Source organism: Dromaius novaehollandiae, chromosome 1 (assembly GCF_036370855.1).
Source record: "Dromaius novaehollandiae isolate bDroNov1 chromosome 1, bDroNov1.hap1, whole genome shotgun sequence".
In the NCBI taxonomy this organism is placed as follows: domain Eukaryota; kingdom Metazoa; phylum Chordata; class Aves; order Casuariiformes; family Dromaiidae; genus Dromaius; species Dromaius novaehollandiae.
The window spans coordinates 113318499-113337865 of NC_088098.1; the positions used below are offsets into that span (position 1 = coordinate 113318499).

The following is a 19367-nucleotide window of genomic DNA, read 5'->3' on the forward strand; positions in this document are numbered from 1 at the left end:
TAGTGACAAGAAAAATCTGCTACAGAGCTAGGAACTGATCTTCCAAGCCTTGTGAGAGTATTCTAAGGACTCAGTACTTTTCCTCTGAAAGTTGACCTTCCGCGTGCATGTTTCAGGAACTGCTGAAGCCAACAGAACCTCACACTAAAATCAAATCAAATCAAAACAAAGCAAAAACAGGCCACTTTTTTTTAAAAAAAGTATGAAGTCATACTGTGTCATCATTTTGTAAAGTCTGACTATTTATTATAAGGTAGTAAAATATCTACTTTAACATATTGTATTTCCTCATAACCAGTTAGCTCCTCTAAGTACTAGCAAATGGAACAAAAATCAAAAGGATTACTATATTTATTTCCGTGGCCAGCTTCACCATGGTAAATTTGTAATTGACTTTAACATTTAAGCAGCAGGATATGATTAAAGTAAAAGACAAATCTGCGTGCATCTGTCCACTGTGGGAAGATACTATTTTGGGAACAGATGCACAGAACTTCCTACATTATTTCTTAATAATTTTACATGTAAAACTTTTCAAGGGAAACTAATGGAAGGTTGTTCAATTTACTTTCCATTTTAAGCTTCAGGACTTTATCCTGTAAAACATTTATTCAGATCATTATTGCTTTTTTTTTCACTCCATCGTCTTTTTTGGAAAAAGCAAGCCCATCTAGATCTGTGCAAACTGACCTGTCTTTGCCCTTCTGGTTTTGATTTGGAGATGAACACTAATTTCTTTGCTAGTAAATTAAAAAAAAAAAAAAAAAAAAAAAAAAAAAAAACAGCTCTTTTGATTTTGGTGAACATTTTTCTTTTCTTTTTTTTCAAAAGCAGCTGACCCAAAAATTTTACGTGAATTCCTGACAAGCTGATGGATTCCACTGTAAAAAGCACACGCTTCTCTTATGGTTTCTAATGGCTGGTCTTAGACAGATTTCCTTGTAGTTGTCCAGAAATTAAAGGGCAAAATACTTCCTATTATAGTGGCTAATTTATCTAGCTTTATCATTTTTTGTGCTGTTATATATAACTTTATTTCCGTTCCTTCTTAAAAATTTTTATAGAATTTCCTTCAAAGAACTAGCATAACTAGAGTTTTCTTTTTTTCCTCCAGTGCTACCTACTTTATTCATCTGTGCTTGCCTTAAACTGATTCCAAGTGTAACGAATCCAGAATAGCCACACTCAGAATGATTTGTAATTCTTTCAGTGTGGACATTAACCATTTTTCCCACTTGATATGTTACATATGCACCAAGAAAAATGCAGACAACTCTCGTCTTTGACTCATATTTACACATGCCCTTTATTAGTATTTATAATGCCAGATGGCTTTAATAGCTCATGTTATCAGAGAAGTCAGACATGGAACTTCATGGATATATTTTTATTTGTAAAAATGTCCTATTGTATTCAGAAGCATAAATGTGGATAAGGCTTTCAACAACTTGTTTGTTTATATAATAGCTTTGTATCTACATTAGAGGTAATTTTGCAGTGAAATATGAATAGGCAACCACGGTGTCATGCTGAGGAAATGACCACCACTGAAGCTCATGCCAAGATATTCCTGGCAGCTCTTAATATTAATATTATAATAAAGAATGAGAAATTTATTTTTAAGCACTTTTACCAACATGGTGAAGACATATATACATATATATACACATATATAAAAATGAATAGTTTTACTACAGGTAGAAATACATAGTGTGTCCGTAACTGACATACATCTCTCACATCTAGAAACAAAAAGGTACCTTTACATGCCTGTGCATCTCACTATGAAACTATAAAAACAAAAATTATGCATATTTATTGTTAGAGATCAGGATGAACCATAAATTCAATGGCAATAAACCATCAGTTCAAATATGACTGTGTTCAGATGTGGTGTGCTATTTTAGATTCATCATTAAATATGCATATAAATTTCATATGTAAAATAGAATATATATTACAGGTTAAATGGAGACTAGTTACAACAACTTATAACCACAGATATGTAAACCTAATCTTAGTTATAGACTATGATCTTAGCAATTGCACTTTGTAGGCTAAAATGTTTCAGACGTGCCTATTTTGGTGATTTTATTTTGGAAGATTAAATTATATGAATTTTTAAAATATCTTTCAGAATAAGCATGAAAACATGTTTGCATACATAAAAACACAAGTCAACTTTTGAATTTGAAATGCTAACCATGTTCTCTAATGGCCACTATAGTTTTGTCCTTGTATTATTTGACAGCAAAGAAAAAACACATCAAAAATTAAACAATTTACCATTTCATACAATATATTGTACGTATTATCATGTGTAGTGATATTTATGATGTTTACATGAGAAGGAGCTAGCTGACTGAGAATCTTCATGGAGAGCATTCCTGGAAATTTTCAAAACCTTTCCATTAAAATTACGAGCCCTCTGTCTTGTCTCATTTCTGGCATAAATCTGAAGGATTTGGACAAAGCCAAGATCATCTAAATGGACTGAGTCTTGTGACTTCATTTTGGTTCTTCTATCTCCTGGTTTTCATGTAGTGCACCTCCAATAAATCTGTATCAACAATATCTCTCCCACCAACCAAAGCAACCTCAAGGTATGTTGCAGGAAAGTTTCCAATCAGCAAAATCATCACCTCAGCACCAGGGAGTCTCATGATACTGTTAGTTTTGATGGTTAGTGTTGCAGAAACACCTGAACTCTGAATACAATAGGAATAACTTCTTGCAAAGATAAACTTGCCTTTTGTTCTGCTGGTTTGGAGAGATAAAATAAACAAGTAAAAATGACCTGTTTGTGTCATGGCATCTTTTGTAGTCAAGAAGAAGGAAGTCAAGTAGTACTGTAATAGGTGTTTAAAAAAACAAAAAAACACATTAGCTGTTGGTTAACAATTAAATAAGCAGAAGTCCTTCTATTTCATGCATACTTATTACATACAATGGCAATAATTCTGTTATTCATCTTTGGTTAGAATACCTGTCATCTAGGGGCACCAGATTTAGCTGCACTAATAGGCCTATATATTAGAAAATGAACATATGCACAGATAGTGTTAAAAAACTCTGCTTTGTCCTGCGTATGAAAGAAAAGGAGAGTGATACCTGATATCTTTTAAAGGCTGAAGGTACACAAGAACTAAGAAGATACAGCTCAGTTACATAAATAGAAAGTTAGGCAGATGGCTAGTTAAAATACAAATATAGCTTTTTAAAGTCAACCCAGCAACGGTCACAGCAGAAGACAGACCTTCCCCACTGTTTCTGACTGAAAGGAATATGCAGATGAACTAAAGACCATTTCTTTTTCCATTCCAGACATGAGACAGACTTCTTTAATTGGACTTTTCTAACACAAAGGGAAAAAAAAGAGAGGTGGGTAGAAATGGCGTGTACAACCAGTGCTTCCCCTGACGAGAGCCCAAGAGAGAATGAAGACCACACATGATTATGTTAAGCAATTTGCTTAACGAATGTCTGGAAGATACTTTGATCTAATAGTGTTAAAGGCAATATAAGAACTCATACAGAAAGTAATTTCTTGTGCATTAACACTTGGTCCTTTCTTCTATCATCTTATCTGTAATATTCTTGACTGCTTCACAGCATTAAGCAGTATGAGAAACTACACAGTATTTTTCATGAATTAAAAGTGCGCCTTACCCTTGCTGTCTGTAGTGTACCACACTAAACTGAATGCAGTCCTTTGCGTTTCTTTAGGGCTCCAGAGGTGTTACAAAGATACATTTTTCAAAACCCTGGGTTTCTTTCCCACTAAAGAGAGAGCTAAGAATATGGCACCACCTCTGTGTCATCACCCTGAGCACTCTGAGTTCTCACTGCGGGTAGCACTTTTAAATACAGAATTGTGCCTTTTCATTCAAAATGTCAGCCTAACACTTTGTGTTGTGTTTTCCCAATTAATAGCTTTATCTGTCCTTTATTAAGAATGACTTAATATGTTCCTTAGACAGGATTCATATTCCATAAAAGAAAATCTCCTGGTTTATCTCATTCTAAACTCCACAGCTTATTCTTACCACTTTATTCCAGGTCTCAGAAGTGCAACAAATTTTAAAACTGTTTACTTCGTTTTTCTGCTTCAAGGTCAAAAAAAAGGTCTGGTTTCAAGTTTGCATTTAGGACTGGTGGAGGCAACAGGATCTAGCAGCCTTCTGCACGAAAAAAAGTCCCAGTGTAGTCCTGGTTACCAGGAAACCTACCCCTGTCCCTAATGAAGTTGTGGGAGTCTTGGTATTAACTTTAAAGTTAGAAGAATCAGAGTGAAAACTATTTTCATGAAGTGCTTGCAGGATTGGGCTAAAGTTCAGTCTACTTGATCATTAATATCATCTTGATTTTTTATTGTAAGACTTCCTGAATAGCATGGGAGCTACATCTGTGAATTATAAAATCTAGCTATTATGAAGTCATTAACTTTAATCCTCCTAGAAAGGAGTGATTACTCTAAAGTTAAATCACTGAGCCTAGCCTTCGGTTTGGTAAAATTAAATCTCCAATAAATATCTCTCTTGTGGTTTAAACTTATTTTAAATAACTTTAATTCAGACAGATAATACTCTGAAAATAAGCAATATACATGAACTGGGGCAGCACTTAAAGCACAAAATGAAGCCACTGGCATGAGGATGGCGTAGCTCTATAGCTCCCCATTAGCCACAAGCACTGGAATATAGATATATCTGAAAAAGGAGCAGGGGGAGCAGCCAGGACTGCTGTCACCAGTGCAATAGTCATGAAACATTACAGAACCTGTGGGCAGCGCCATTCACCTCTGGTGGCGGGATCGTTCCCTGCACAGCTGCAGTCGCTGGGTGCTCTGCATCGCCCGCTGTCCCTCCATGCCCGACCCTCACCCAGATCAGAGCTGCCTGCTTGCCATCCAAGGCTGTCATCTCCCTCTCCCCCTGCAACGGAGAGGACATCAGAGAAAAAGTCCCAGTTTCTCCGTCGTGAATGCAAAAAGTGCTTCCTCTGCAGTACTAATCACAGATTTCGTGCATCTGTCCAAAATGTCTCATTTCGTCTTAGATTCTGGTCTTCTCTAGGCAAAAAGCAAATCCAGATTCCTTCCGTACTGCAGTCTCTCAGCTCTAAATCCATGTCTTAGCAAAACGCTTTGATCTGTAACCACAGCTCAGTGACCCCTTCTTGAACCCTGGGAAAGACTGCCACTTACGCTATCTTTTTCCACCACACAGTTCAGACAAGCAGTTTGTCTTCCTTGCTCCTAAGGCTTTGGGAAACTGGCTGAGACTGGAGAGTCTATCTCGGCACAAGGAAGGAAAAGCAAAGGGAGGAGAGAGAGTCAGACTTACTTTCTACTATTTCTCTTCATCTCAAACTATAATTATGCATTTTGGCTGTTTCTATAAATTTTTTTCTTCTTAAATGTGCTTCAACAAATTAACTTGTTTTCCCCCTCTAGCTGCCCTCCCAGATCCCATATTTTCATATGCTTTCAAAATCATTCCATAAAAATAAAAACTGTTATAAATTAAGGTATTGTTTCCCAATAGTTTCCCAAGACATACAGTAGCAGGTCACAAAAAGGTACAATGTGCCCATTAAAAAGATAAGATAAAATTAGTTCCAATTTACTCATTTTTCTTTAGTAAGCCAGTGAGAAAGTCCTTCTTAAACTGTATGGCAAGGTCCAAAGGAATGTTAATTCATTAATGACCTAATATAGAGGGAGTAACCTTGCTAATTCAAACTAATTGCCCAAAGTTTCGTTGCAGATTAAGGAAGGTTCTCAGTATTTCTACAGTTAAGCAAGATTTCAAGTTTTATAGATTAGCACATGATGGAAGGCGTCATTCATTCAGAACATTCATGCAGTTTTGTGTTAATTTTCTAAATCACTATCTGTACCTGTACTGATATTCTCTGAAATCTTACCAGAAGAAAACTGATAAAATTACTCTGCTACTAAGTCTTTGTGAAAAACTGAACATCTGTGTTGTCAGTCTAAAAACTGATGAAATCTATAGTTAGGATTTTTTTCAAAGCTAATAGGAAAGTACTTCCACAAAAGCCTGAATTTCGGTAGTGAGCTGAGTAACTATCTGCTCTAATAGGCTTATAAACACCAGCCATAATGTATAACATTTATACTTAGCTCCATTTTGGAACTCAGTTCTAGTCTAACTCTATTTCTGAGATATTGCTACACTTAGTTTCCATGCAGAATTTAAAGACTGATTTCAGGAAATAAAGGCGTACGTAAATTACCACTCAAATGAGAACAAGTTATTTACTTCCTGTCCTATTTACAGCCAGGTGCCCAGAAAACCTACACTGAGTTATGCTATCAGAAATGCACAAAAAATACCCTCCAACCATATCACACATGAATACAATTTCTCCACACTTCACTGAGCCTAATGTGTTCCAGAATCCACATTTACATATGTTGATTTCAATATAATGCATTTAATGTTCCCAGCAGGTAGAAGGAAATTCCAAAATTGTTATACACTCTTTTAATTTTTTTCCTGGCCGCATTTGCACAGCTTTAACTCATACTAGAACAACTGATTGGTGACTAGATGTCAGTGACCCAAGACAGCACTTACCTTGGCTACATTAGCAGTAATACACGAAAATTATTTTCACAGGGATGAAGTGTTCTTAACCAATTTGAACAATGCATTAGGCTCAGACAGGTTTTTTTTCAATATCAGGCATCTTTTTGCCCCTATTTCTCTGCAGAAATGAGACAAATTCTGATTTCAGTTAGAGAAATCAAGTGTTGCCTCATTGAAAAAGGGAAAGCTACAATAGCTTAGTGGAAAGATGAATTACAGCTAACATATTCAAAGCCAGAAAGTCGATCTGAAATGAAGGAATTGTAATTGCCTGCGTTGCTGCAGGGATGTATCCATGTGTTACTTCATACCTTATGCAACTGTTTTGTTAAATGCATTCATAGCATTACACTGACCAAAACAGAAAGCTTAGAATTTGAAATACACTGTTTGTTTTAGTTCAATTGCCTGTAAAGAATTCTTTCATAGTAGCTGCTTCTTTCAGACACTTAAACTGCAATTTGTACTGATCCATGATGTCACATTGACACCAGCATCAGAGATTACATTCTGGTAGGACCCAAAGCCAGTTCAGAAGTAGTTTTCCTAAATTCTACATTTTAATCTGCATTAAAATTATTACGAGTGAAACCAGAATATGTTGGTGTAAAAGAACATCTCATCTACTGGCTGCAATAATTGCAGTTTATATGAAACCTTTTGCTTTCATGCACTATTCAGAATTCACTGAGGTTCACTGAAGATATTAGACAATTGTCTTATAATTACCAAGTAAGAAAAGCATTTAAGGATCCAGACAAAGATCACAGAGTATAGGCAATGAACAAACACAGAGAAGTAAAGAATTCTGCACCAACAAAGTTGCAATCTATAAATAAACAATAGAAAACGGGAATGGAAAGGCAATAACAGAAAAACACATGGGCAAACGCTCATAGCAGGGCAGACCCAGGAACAACATCGGGTCCTCAACACGCTACTCTGTTAAATTTGCTTTTGACGAAAAATCCACCCTCAACTGCAACCAGCAAGAATCCTGCTACTACACAGAAAAAACATATACATTTAGGAAAGAGAATATGATTTACGCATTTATTTATATTGTTTATGGCCTTTTATTACGCACCTTTATACTTAGTCTAGCTTTCTTATCATACCCAGTCCTTGGCATTCTGTAATGCAGAGTTGGTGATGGTGAAAATATATCATCTTTTTACCTCTAATGATCTACTCTCTATAACCTCAAAAAACTCCACTTAGGTCAGGAATGTCAAGGCTCCTGAAAACATTTGTTGATGATAATATGACATACACCTGTATAAGTGCACTCCAATCAAGCTCCTCTTTGAAAGACACCTGTACCAAATAGTCCTTTCAGTTGTCATAAAAATAAAAACTTGACTACCTCTCTCACCTAACAGTCCACTGCAAGCAGAGATAATAAAAATGAGAATTTCCATCTTTTAGAAAATTCTGATATTTTGAGTAATATTTCATAAAAGAAAAAAATTGAGACAATATTTCAGAAATTTCCTATTGTATAAAACACTTCAGTGAAAGAACTCATATAATTCAAAGGGAAACAGCATAAAAACATTTTCAGGGACATTAGCCATGTTTTTTCTAGAAAATAAATCTCTGGAACATATTTTCCATTGTTCTGGAACTTTCAGGACATATATATTACGTACAGGTTTATGTCTAACACAAATATTTTATTTCTTTTCTCATGATGTAACAAGAGTTTATTATTTTGGATTTTAGAACACTTAGAAAAAATTTATTAGCTTTGAAAAAAAATCCTCATGGATTCATAGGCACTAATTCTGACAGCACAGATCAGGTTTATCTTCATCAGTTTCATAAATTGATGGGTTTATTCTACTCATAAAACAAGTTTCCACATTGGCACAGAGAAGGCCACAGAACATTTTCTCATATCCAGATGGTGGGGGAAATCTTGCCCTTCCTTTTCCAAGCATAACACTCAATAATGTTGTTGTTAGGCCCCCCCCCCCCCCCCCCCGCTATGCAACCTTCCTAAATACAATGGACCTGAAAGTTGCTAGAAACAGGCAGAATCTTTTCCACTTCACCAAAGCAATGTCTACTAATACCACTCCACAATCTGTTAATTCACTACTTCTTCATACACAGAGACGCTTAGAATTTTTAGGCATCTTTTCAGTGAGCGATAATTTAGCTTTCTTGTACTGTCTTGTATGACCATTATCTTCTCATTACTCAAAGCCTAACTTGAAAACAGAGATAACTGTAAAAAGACAATATATCAGCTAATGTCTGTACAGCAGCTGTTGTAAAATATGTTCCTTAAAAAACTAATGTAAGAACATTCATTTTCGTTTAATGCAGATTATTTACATGGGAAACTGAACTGCCTTGATCCTTCTGGTCACAAATGCAAAATTTAATGGATTTCAGGATTTCTTTTGTATTTTTTTAATGTATTGCTTTTTATACAGCAATGGACTGAGGGAGAAATGCAAAATTTTAGACCTATTTAATATTATGGATATTCTCAGTGGATTTACACTATGTTATTTAGCGCAGATGCTTCTGCAATTGTGATATATCTGGAGGATTTTGTGTTAAATTGGCCTCAACATTTCTCATTTCTTACCTATAGAGAGGTAAGTGCAAACTGGCCCAAGAGGCAAAGCATTTGGGAAACTGTTCAATCTTTTTTAAATGTTGACTTTGCTCAGCTCAGCTATCTAGCTCCTCAACTGCCTTAACCTATCAAGATAGTGATTTGTATAGTGCAAATTATATATGTAAATCTCATATACATACTTAGATAGACACACACAGACACATAGAAAATTTACAGAGCAGAAGCAATCACCCAAAATATCTTTGATTTTAATGGTTCTGCCACTTCAGATCAGAGGTATATATCATCAGTCTGCGTGGTGCTTCACAGGTGCCTATAATACTAGTACAAAGAAATGAAAGTCTGATTGTAGCTCTGTTTTGGAAGAACGCATAGCTCTTACAACTTGTATGATAGATGGTGTGAGATTACCTTTACAGTTAGGACCTTAAAAAAATGCAAAGGATATATGACCAGCCACTTAATTTTATATTTAATTCATAGAGATAATAGGAAGTGATTTAGTCATATTAAGTCACACACTTCTGAACAAACTTGCAAACTTTATCACCCTTGACCCCTTCACTTCTTTTGCTCATGACACTTCCTCTCCTCATTTCATGTCACATTGGTGACAATTCTTCATGTCATTTAGTAGCTCTGGACTCTTTTGTTCCGAGTTCTCCAGCTGTGGATCTCTTAAATGGGGTCCAGGAAAGAGCCCAAGTCAATTCACCAAAAAGAGACAATAAGTGTGTCTTCTTTGGTAGCCACATGACTTAAAATTGTGAAAATTATAGATCTGAGACTGTCACAGACATTTCATGTTGATAAATTGATAAGGGAACCTCTGAGATTACAGTTTTCTCTTTAAGCCAAGTGCCTATATATATAAAACACTGATTAACTGGGGGTGAGATTCTGAAACCTTTAAAGGAACAAGATGTTCTCACACCTTATTAGGTTATTACATCAAGGAGTCAGAATCTGGTTCTTCAGCAACCAATAACATTTAATTATTACTACCCCAATTGTTAGTATCAAAGCTCAAACTTGTGAAGCTATCAGCTGTTTGCTGTGGTAGCTGATCCACAGTTTAAGATGAATGCCAACACGTAAATGTTTCCAAAAGACTGCTCAGCAATTTCTTCAGGAAAAAAAAATTAAAAATTGTCAGAGCAATAATTGCATGTCAATGGGATTCATTAATATTTGCCAAGTATTACTTACATCTTGTGTTATTATTCCAATTCTATCTACCAAAATAATTATTCTGTTCAGTCGCTGCAATGACTAAGTAGGATTATTTTATACTGTATAGACTGAATTGCAGAGAGTTTCATTTGACAGAGCCTAAAAAGCTCCACTTTCAAAAATAATTATTACTTAACTGTTATTACAGTTAAATAACAACCATTACATTTATCTATTCAACCACCAGTATAAATATAAGCACTGCTGTTCAAATTATGCTCCGTTGTCTTAAAAAAACAGAAAACATTTGCATCAGTCTTCATAAATGTAGGCAGACCATGGTTACTACAGGACGGCAGACAGTAACCTCATTAAAGACTGCTTCTGCTGAAGTCAGTTTATATTTAAACCTTCTCAGTTAAACATGATCAATTTTATAAACTATTTGTAGTTTAAAATTCAATTATGGTAGGAACTCAAGCAAAGTTAAAATATTGCTGTCATTCTGTGTACTGGACTGATATTGATGGGTAACTGCAGTAGGAACACTGAGGTACTATTATACGTTCATAGTATTGAAGAAACCATATTCCTCTCCAGTGGAAATTTTAAGAGAGTTCCTGTTTTTAAAGATTATATTGAAATTATAGGAAAAAATCTTCATCTTAATTTATATTCCTGGCCATGCTTACAAAGTGGAAGGCACAGAACAAATATAAGAATTATACACTCTGCCATTTTTATTGTCTAAACAAGACAAACAAAACATAAAGGAAGAAAACAGACAAGGATAGAGTGGATTAGGCAATGAATGTGCTGTAATAAAGCTTTCTCATCCCTAATGTTGAAATGAATGATTACCTCAAGTGCCTTCCTGACATTTCCATTTTTAGTCAGGTTTTTCAGGGGGGTGCCTCATGTAGAAAGATCTTTTCAAATGCATGGGCAGTACAAATACCAACCTAACACAGGACAGTACACCAAACTCCTCTGCTGCATCTCTTACACCTGTGGCAGGCATCCATGTATAATTTTAGCAGCATATTGACCTTGCTCCTTCTGAAATCAATAGCACAATTCACACGGAAGTATAAACTACAGTGAGACTTTTGAAATTTAGCTCATTAAAGTTAATAAGTAAAACACCTTTAGCCCATCTTACTGCCCTTGAATCTTGTAGGAGGATTCTTGCCAGGACTCTTGCAAGACGAATCTCTGGCTGGCTGGTAGGTATGGAATTAGGAGTTGTGCAAAATATATCCTTTCCATGGATTTTGTGCATAGTTCTAGTCCCAAGCAGATGAAAATTAGTGAAATTAATCTATTTATTGCTTCTTCCAGTAAAAAGTATAAACTAACAGAAAAAAAAGAAGGAAAAATCCCCTTCTAAGAGCAAATCTTTCCCTTCTCTGTCTTTCATGAAACACTAGGAAAGTGCAAGGAGGCAATAAGTAACTTCCACAACCCAGTCAGCATCTTTGGCCCCATGCAGCTCCAAGGACACAGAAATTTGTGGAGATGTCGCTAGTGGGCAGTAGCTAGGCACATCCACAGGCATCTAAGGACCCAGCGCCATTTGATTACCTTACCTCTCTTCTGCATTTAGCAAATGATAGGCACTGCAGAGTATCTAATCCAAAGTCATTAAAGATGTCACCTAGGCTTTGTGAATTAACAGGAATTTTGCAGTAACATTTAACAGAGACAGGATTTCAAGAAACATTTGTGCTTCAACAGTAATGCAAAAGTTAAAAAAACCTGTAGAACGAGTACAGCTACAGGACCTGAGAGAACTTTGATTATGGCTAATTTGACAGAGGAGCTATGACAGAATATGGATTGTGTGAGAAGCAGTCTGATTTTTGCTCTTTGTGAAATTGGTATGTTATAAATTGCCTTGCCTGGCTATTATCAAATTTTTCTTTCAATTTATTAACTTGGCAGAAGTTTTCAAGAACTAATGGACCTGTCTAAGGCAAACAAATAACAGGCAAGACTGCTACCTCTCATGTACCACACCTCAGAAGGACCAAATTATAGCATCTTTCTGCCAGATGCCATTGAAGATTCACAGCTCTGAGAAAATAAGCTCCACACTGGGAGTCTTGGAAAAACTTCCTATATGCTCTTCTCACAGACATGCTACTCATAGCAGAATAACCAGTGGGCAGTACTACTACAGAATAAATTCTGACAGGAAATTCAAGTCAGTTAAAGTATTAGCCACAAAGTATTGGCAATTGCTGCAAAATAACTAACGAGCAGACCTTAAAAGAAGGCAGTGGAGACAGAAACAGCTTTAAAAGCACAAATGTTAGATAGGACCTTTCCTCCTTTTTTCTTTTCTTTTTTTCCCCCAGTGGGAGTTAATCACCTTTCTACCATTCATATTTCAGGAAATTTTCACCATAACCTACAGTTAGGAAAGACAGGAAACGAGAGAGAGTACTTACCAAGTTCTTTAAACAGCCTGTGCCAGGTAATTTGGATCAGTCTTCTTTCTTCTCTCTCACTACCCTGTCCCTCCCACTGGAGACACTATAGTTCATGAATTGGAGCTCATATTTCTTCCATGGCCCCACCCCACAGCTTTTCCCATCAGAAATGATTTACAGAACTGTTGCCATTTTTTTTATCATGACCAAGTTACCAAACAGACTGAGATGGATGAGAATTACTAACAGTAATGGCAGTATTTTTGTCTCTAAGACTACCGGGTGTCACCCCAGCTACCTACAGAAGGTGTTCGCACACCTGTGGTTGTTGGTAGGATGCCTACAGCAGCAAAAGTACTCTGCCTCTTTCCCCTCTCACAACATGCAGTCCCCTGGCTTGTCTTTGCTGTGTATGGAACTTTTTGGATCAGATGTCAAAGCTAAATAACTTTTTACTTTTCCTTTATTTAGCAACTTTTCCAAATTTTTTTTTCCTTCTTTTTCTGAGGAAATGGTTCAGTGTCTGCACAGACTGCTGGAGGATGAAACAGCCAGAAGTAGACAACCACACAAAAGGGAAAGCCAAGTAACTAAACCTTCCCAGTTGGGGAATACATATTGTAAGGAAAATTAACAAGTAAAATAGTAAAGAGGAGGAGATAAAATGCTACTAAAATTCTTTCTTCTGGTTTTCTGTAGAAGTTCAAAGACAATTTGCAATGCAACCCTGAAGTAAAGCTCTTATCTTTTGGTGATTGTCCAGGGAAAACAATTTCATTCTGAGCACAAAAACCTGACTATTAGGGCTGCAGAGATGTTTTGATTTGAATCCATAGCGTTACTGAAAGAGCACAAAAAATGCATCCAGAGAGAGAATAGTATGCAGAATATCTTCAGATTTATTTACAAGCTAAGAAACAACGCTAAAGAGTAAACTGGTGTTCAGTTTTATGCTTCCTGGAAAATCAAAAGTGATTATATTTCCCACTGCAGTTTAAACTCTGGGAAAGATTTTTCAGTAAAAAAACCCAGTAAGAACATATATATATATATACAGTAAAAAAGAAATCCTCAAAGGAACAGAATATGTTTTAAAATATTACAGACTTTTGAAAAAAACAAAACCAAAAAACCCTCAAACCACACATTTCTTTTAAATGAACAAATTGTTTCTCTTAATATGAACGTCAGAGCTCACATAGATAGGAAGAGTTTAATTATTAACAAAGAATAAGTCTTCTATATTGACAGAAAAAAGTACTCAAAAGCATGTATTTATTTTTTGTATCAGAACCTTTCAGTATGTATACAACTTGGACAGGGACAAGGAGGCTTTTGCAGTCAGTAAGCAAAAAAATATACATCTAAGCATTTGTCTGGTTTTGGTCTAATACCACTGAACTTACTTGTTTTGGGAAGAAACCATAAAGAAAAGAAAATCTACCTGTAATGTTCAAACTGAACTTACAGTCTAGGAAGGAAAGATCCAGGGCAATGAAGGATTCTGACATTGTCCTGCTAACACATGGCATGCTGTTAGCCCAGAGAGACCATCAGAACTTAAGAGGTCACTTTTAATATTTATATTAATCCACTCATACCCTTTTAGACACTGCCAGGAAAAATATAAGACGGGGTATTCACAGCAAGTCACGTGTTACAGACAGTTGTTTTTAAGAACTGGAATGAAAACACTTAACTCCTATGTTCCCTGTTGCTGAACAAACCTAGGCCCCAGTCTTGCATGTGGCATTAAACAGGTCTCCGCAGGTGATTAGTTTCGGGATATTCTGTACATAAGAAGATTAAATCCTTAAAAAAAATCTTAATAAGTGAATATTAATAAAAGACATTTCACCTGTGTCTTAGTCAATAATGTTAAAATGTAGAGGGCTACATAAATAGGAACTCAAAAAGCATCAAATAATTTGGAAGATACTAAAAATAAATAATGCTACATTTATTGTGCTATCATTGATACTTATAAGCACCCCATACAGTCCAGTATATGGGTTTCATATACTCATAACAGGGCATATACATAAAAGACTCTGCAGTCATAATTCTGTGTGATATATTTGTACAAAGACATGGAAAATTTGCATAAATGTGTCTGCCTGTGGGAAAGACATGCTAATGTATGGAACTTGTCAAGTTATTTTAAAACACCGGGATAATTAGGAAAAAAAGCTTTTTTTTCCCCCTGTAAACAGAGAAAAAAATCTTTATTAATCTGCAGTATTTACCCAGAAACATGAGAATATTTCAGCCACGTCAGTCACTTGGGTGGTTTTGAGAGTCATGTTTCCATGGAATGCAGTCTTTCAAAATGGATTGGACTAGTGTCATTAGAATGGGTGACAGTACTTATTAAATCCATTGTGTTGGATGAAATCCAGACTGTTCTGCCAGCTTGCTTTACAATGATGTCCTCACTTGCAGGGCACTAATAAAAAGTCTTAACTACTGAGTATGATATGAAGCTTTTTGATATTAGAATGTATTTCTGGGCATCTTCTTTCTATCTTACAATAGAAACTAATTCAAGTATTTCATTTTCCTTTATCTTTTAGATATAACTATATATCTAAAATGCTGTTCCATTTATTTGGCAGATAATATCATGTGGACACAATAAAGGTTACTAACATTTCAGTGAAAATTTGAACAACCTTGAACAGAGAGGTTATGTTCTGAATCAGTATTTAATCTATTTATTTATTCAGGAAGGAAAGACGATTGGTTGATTTAGAGAAACCAGAATGGAAAATTCACAAAATATATGAAAATGAAGAATAATTAGGACAAGATATTCAACAAAGAGATCATTTCCTATCTGTTAGTTTAGATATTTTTCTTAACTAATAATATATTCTTGAGGAAGCAGGGAAAATCTGACAGTGCTTTTATTAAATATTTAAAATAGCCATGGCTGAAAGCAGATTCAGTGTTTGCTCCTGAACTTTGCTGTTTACCATCTTCCACAGGGGAAACCCCTTAGAAGGACCTCAATGTCAGCACTTGCACAAAACTGTGAAAGTGAAGTGTCACTCTTTAGATGTCTCCCTCTGCACAAGCTCAATATTGCAGGCTTCGGAAAACTGAGCGTCTGAAGGCACGTCTACATCTGAGCCTAATTGGGATCCAGAAGGCAGCTTCTGAAGGACTCAGTCTCTTCGGTATTCCAGGCCATAACTAGCACACAGAAACAAAATCAAGGCTAATTCTCCTACTGAGAGGGAGAGTAGTAATTATCTTATTGAGACAGAAATGTTTCATTCAAACATCTCTGGTTTATGAAACATTGCCAAATGTGATGCAGTTTTTTGATAGATTAAGACTGTGAGCCAAATCTTCTCTTTCTGAGGTGACCAAACCATCAAGATTCAAAAATCTTACTGACTCCGGATGACGCCTTCTGGCACAGGATACTCTGTGTGCATCAGTTGCATCATTTTGGTACATGTGTATAAAAAATGTCTTCAGTATCACCATGGGTGGTCTAAAGATGAAAGGAACTGAAAAAGTGTCTCTTTCTTCCTTGCTCTTGTGTAAAAGGCAGGACAATTGCACCTTCCCCAAGATGGGATTCCTGAGAATTTTGATTCTTGAATAAAATGACTCCTGTTTCATTCTCAGAAGAATGTTTATAGATATTCATTACCAGAAGAGAGTCCTATGATCTCCTCCTTGTAAGCCTGATAGGCAGAACAGCCACAGCAAGCCCTGAGCACCCACTGGGTCTGCCTGGCTAGCACTGCAGAAGGGGAGGCTCCCAATTAGTGGATGCTTTAAATCTTGTTTGACTGCCCCCAACTCCCTCCCATAAAAATGCAAAGGAAGCCTAAGTGTCTCGCTAAGAACTATGGTATTGGATCTAGCCTCAAGTTTCTCTAGCCAGTTCCTGTAATGGGAACGTCAGACCTTCCCAAATGATGCTTTTTGTTTCCGAATGTTATTGTTCCCCCAGGTACCCCTGCCTTCATGTGTTTTGAAGGGCAGGAAATAACAAAATGGGGCCTGCAGTCTACGGAGTGGCTCCTTTGATCTACAAGTACCAGTTAAGAACAATTGTCATCATCAAAATCATGTCTCACCTCTGGAAACCGGCAAATTGCAATGAGCCAAAATTTTTCCTAATACTAAGCTTTCAAATCCTGCTGCTTATCCAAGTGCTTTAGTGCCTCCATGATGATTCTCACTAGTAAAAGTGTGCATGACTCTGAATATTGAAGTGGATGCATTAATCATTTTTTTTTTAACTGATGCTTCAAAAGGGCAAATTTAAATAGACAAACAAATGAAATCAATGTACCGATCTGGCCCAGAAAACTGGCCAAATAAAAATTTCTCCTTGACCCCAAAGAGCTTCAGTTATACCTTAAGTGCATTGAGCAACAGAGATGTCTTCACAGGCAAGTCTGAATGGACACATACTCTCTGGCAAAAATTTAAGGTGGCCAGATGCAAGCAATTTCTGATCTGAAAACTATACAGCATAGTGCTGCATCCACACAAACAAGCAGCACTGATGAAACAAGCCCTTGAAGACTGCTCAGCACTAAAGGTGCTATAGCTGGTCATCTCAGAATGTCAGTAGAGTGAGCGAACTTCTGCAGACATCTGTTTGTATACAGACGCAGGTCCCTGTGCCACTAGGGAAGGGTGGCTCACGGTGGGAGCAGGGCAGCTGTGGTGGAAAGAATGAAGGAGCAATGGCCCAAAAATGCGGAGAAAGAACTTGAAGGAAAAGGAAGAAGGGATCTCATATAGAAGTCAGGAAGGATATTATTAACATGGAAAGTAACCTCAGCTGTCTGAAATAAAGAAGTTATTTTGAAATAGGGAGCAATATGGCTGTCACTAACAGGCAGCTCTGAAAGCAGAATGTTTTTAGTTTTAGCGCAGCTAAAAGTACTTTCAGTCAAAACGACAAATCTCCACATCTCATCAGAAAGTATTTAACATTGTCAATGTTTCTATCACACCGCTTTGATTTATAATACAAACCTAAAATATTTCATCAGTACTCTAAGGAAGGAAGAAATATAAGCTATGGAAACACTTTTGTATATACTGGGAGCTGTTATGCAAATCTCTCAGGTAGTCACAACACATAAAATCTAGTGTACAAAGCAGACTAAAAATTGCTGCTTACAATACTTACAGCTCCAGGGGAGAGTAGGGGGGAAGTGTGCATCCCTGCTGTGCAATTTCCCTTTAGGTCTTGTTATTACCTTTTATTTAGAGAAGTGCTTAAGTCTTCACAGAAAGAGGCTGGTCTTGGATTCAAAAGGTAGCATTACATTTACAGGATTTCTACAGCCTTGTTCAGATCACTTAGTCACTTCTATATTTTTATATGATTTTTACTTTTCTTCCACATTAGGCACATCTTTTCTGTTTATATTATAATCTCTTCAGGACAGATGACATATTTGTTCATGTTCAGGGTCTGGCACAATAGGGCTGTAATTTCTACTGCATTACACATAATACAAATCATAATTTCAACGCAATCTTTTCTATTTACTTTTTGCAGTATAATTACACTTGATTGAAAGCCTGCTCGCAAAAATATTGACTCAGACTTTAATGTCTTCATTCTATGTTGCTTCATCTTTTTCTCTCACTGTCCTAGGCTGGTTGAACAACTCCCCCCCATACAGGCAACCATAAGCAGATGCCATATCACTTTGATGCCTTTTGTTTTCTTTTCCCTGCTTCCCCTGTTAGCAGTAGTCGTCCTCTGATACATGCAAACATGAAGTAATTCATCTCACTCTGAAGACACAGCTCTTCTAATTTTGGATTCCCTGCTCTTCCTTCACTGAGACCAATCAATGCCATCTGTCATCATCCTACCCACTCTTCCTCTAAATGGGCAGACTACCTGAGAGCTTTCAAGGCTGCAGTCAGTGTTACCCTATAAATGGCCTGTCTAAGAGCTCTGGTACTCCAGTTATCTGGCTATTTCCCTTTACACACTTTCTTGTGATAAGATATATCATATGTACTTGTTCTTGTTCTTTTTTCCTCCTGGAACTTTGTTATTGATTTTTTTTTTCTGTTTAACTAGTTTGTGCCTCCATTTTAGACTAAATTTGTTTCAACACAGAAAGAGATTAAATGAATCAAACTACCTCTCTACTCTCAACTGGAACATCCAGCCCAGTGCAGTTCACAGATTTAAGATCAGAAAAGAGGGCAAAATATACTGAGGAAACATTGTACTTGCAGACATAAAAAAAAAAAGAAACCCTCATGCAGATTTCATTTTTTTCCCCGTTCTCCTTTCTTGTCTCTGCTGATGTTTAAATGTCACAAGTTATAGGTTTTCCTTCAGTTGTGATGCTATAAAATAATCTCTCTTCAAGACCCAAGAAGTGAAGAGAAAAAAAATCAAAGACATCACTAACACTCCTGTCCTCTGGGACAGGCAGGCTGGAAACGGAAAGTCTCTATCGTAATTCCCTTTAGGTTACTTTTTTGTTTCTCTGAAAGTAATCATCTTCAGTTCAGCTGTTACTACTTTTTTTACTCTCC

General features: G+C 36.4%; 1 long non-coding RNA gene across 1 annotated transcript in view; it reads right to left on the reverse strand.

The window, feature by feature from the left end:
* LOC135329342 (uncharacterized) overlaps window positions 1–12883 on the reverse strand; it is a 30811-nt gene extending 17928 nt beyond the window's left edge. The window contains exon 1 of the long non-coding RNA XR_010390750.1: window positions 12840–12883. This is a non-coding gene — a long non-coding RNA (uncharacterized LOC135329342). The remainder of the gene's footprint in view (window positions 1–12839) is intronic.
* Between the last annotated feature and the right edge of the window lie 6484 nt (window positions 12884–19367).